The sequence below is a fragment of the Opisthocomus hoazin genome, unplaced genomic scaffold (genome assembly GCF_030867145.1).
Source record: "Opisthocomus hoazin isolate bOpiHoa1 unplaced genomic scaffold, bOpiHoa1.hap1 HAP1_SCAFFOLD_137, whole genome shotgun sequence".
Lineage (NCBI taxonomy): Eukaryota > Metazoa > Chordata > Aves > Opisthocomiformes > Opisthocomidae > Opisthocomus > Opisthocomus hoazin.
Genome location: NW_027448792.1, coordinates 165,001 through 167,500, shown reverse-complemented (window position 1 = coordinate 167,500; position 2,500 = coordinate 165,001). Strand labels below are relative to the sequence as shown.

The 2,500-nt window shown below is 49.0% G+C and overlaps 1 pseudogene; it reads left to right on the top strand.

Moving 5' to 3' along the window:
• Positions 1 to 2,500, top strand: part of LOC142359385 (28S ribosomal RNA) — an 8,606-nt pseudogene that overhangs the window by 3,248 nt on the left and 2,858 nt on the right.

The window sequence follows — 2,500 nt, the reverse complement described above, 5'->3', positions numbered from 1 at the left end:
CATCGACCGTGTTCGTTGCCTAGAGCCTCTGCCCACGAGTGGTTAGTTGGGTGTAACCAAATTCTGCTAGAGGGTGGTGGCATTTGGTATTGACTATATCCTCAAACTATTGTGACGAAATGGGCCGACCGTTGCGAGTCAACTATATATCGGTGGCCACCCAGACAAGTCCTTTGGACTTGAGAGACCCCGTGGCCGTTAGGGCCACTGTTTGCCGTGGAGGTGCGGTGGAGGAGGGAATGAACTTGAGTGGGTTGGAGTTTATGAACTCGAGATTGTATGGTTTTGAGGGAATTGACTCTTCCACCTGGCAGGAGAGGCTGTCCAGGTTACCAGAGGTGTATGAGTCACTCACCTCCTTGAGAGTTGGAGGGGTATCCGACAGTCCACCAAGGATAGAGGAGAGCGAGGGGGAGGGTGAAGCTTCACCTCCAGGGGCCCTGGCGCAGTCTACTCTGTTAACATCGCCACCTATCCTTGGTACCTACCCGGACCTGCCCACTGAGGGCACACCGGTGGTAAAGGTCCCCGACAAAAATCCATCTTGTCCATGTTGTGGGAACCGGATAGGGAAAATGTCGGGGCTTATTGAACATCTAAAGAGAGTCCATGGTAAGAAAAAAGCGTTGTTTCAGTGTGCTAAGTGTGGCAAGACTAACGTTAAACATCATAGTATTGCCTGCCATTATCCGAAATGTAAGGGGGTTGAAACATCTCCCCCTGTCGGGGGCTGGGCCTGTGAGGAATGTGGGCGAACGTTTGAGACGAAAATTGGCTTGGGACAACATAAGCGCTCTGCGCACCCAGCCGTTAGGAATATCGAGCGGATTGCCGCCTCCCGCCCGAAGGAGTGCTCAGCCAGAGGGGTACATCGGCAGTGTTGGACTGAGGAGGAGGTGGAGTTGTTACGGAGGTTGGATAAACAGTACGAGGGAAGTAAGAACATCAACAAATTGATTGCTGAGCATATTCCATCTAAATCAGCTAAACAAATAAGTGACAAAAGAAGGGGGCTTCATAAGAGCCCTGTAAAGAGAAGGGAAAAAGATCAGGAAAAGCAGAAATATCTTGAGAGTGAAGGGTTACATCTGCCGGGCATTGAATCACGGGTGGTTGGGGGACTAAGGTCCCATTATCGAAAGGTCATTTCAGATTGGGTAACATCTGATAAATTGACCGTTCTTCGGGGAATGTTTGAGGAAGTGATTGAAGGTGAGAAAGATCTATCGACCTTGGTCGATGAGGCGACCCAAGACCGCTGTGCATGTCTGTTCTTTAAGTCCCACGAGTTGAAAGCGGTCCAAGGTGGAAGGCCCAAAGTAACCCGGAGGGTTCCCTCTTCTGAACCACCGAAGGTGTGGATGAAGAAGAGGGCCAAAAAGCGAGGGCATTTTCTGAGGTTCCAACGGTTGTTTTACCTCGATCGAGGGAAACTTGCCGGGATTATCTTGGATAATGTGGAATCCTTGCGATGCGGCATCCCGCTCGATGAGGTACACGTGGTGTTCAAGTCGAGATGGGAGATGTCAGGAACATTCAAGGGCTTGGGGGCCTTTGTCACTGAGGGACAGGCAGACAACTCCGCATTCCAAGCCATGATTACGGCAAAAGAGATCTCTAAAAACATCAATGAGATGAATAAGAACGCGGCGCCAGGTCCTGATGGGCTTAGTTTGCGGGATCTCATTAAAACTGATCCCCACTATACCCAGCTGATGGAATTGTTCAATCTCTGGTTGGCCACAGGGGTTATACCGGACGTGGTGAAAGAATGCCGGACGGTATTAATATCTAAATCGGCCTTGCCCGAGCGCCAAAAAGACATCAATAATTGGCGCCCAATTACCATCGGATCGATTATCTTGAGATTATTCTCAAGGATCCTAACTGTAAGGCTATCTAAGGCATGCCCTATTAACACACGACAGAGGGGCTTTATTAAGTCATCAGGGTGCGCGGAGAATCTAAAATTGTTACAACTTTTGATTCGAAGCGCGAAACGGGAACATCGCCCCCTGGGGGTGGTCTTTGTGGATTTAGCCAAAGCCTTTGACACGGTGAGCCATGAGCACATCATCATGGCCCTCAGGCAAAAGGGAGTGGACGATCATATTGTCTCCCTGATTACCAACATGTACCTGAATGTTAATACTCGCATTCACCTGAAAAATGATCAATCGGACCCCGTTAGAATATGCATCGGGGTCAAGCAAGGTGATCCAATGTCTCCTATTTTATTTAATTTATCGATTGATCCTCTGCTGTGTAAGCTTGAGTCTGAAGGGAGTGGGTTCCAGCACTACGCGAAAAAGGTAACATCTATGGCTTTCGCGGATGATTTGGTACTGCTGAGTGGGTCATGGGAAGGGATGAAGGATAACATCACGATACTAGAGGCCTTTTGTGAACTTACAGGCCTCAAAACACAGGGGGAAAAGTGCCATGGCTTTTTCATCCAGCCAACAAAAGACTCATATACGATCAATGACTGTCCACACTG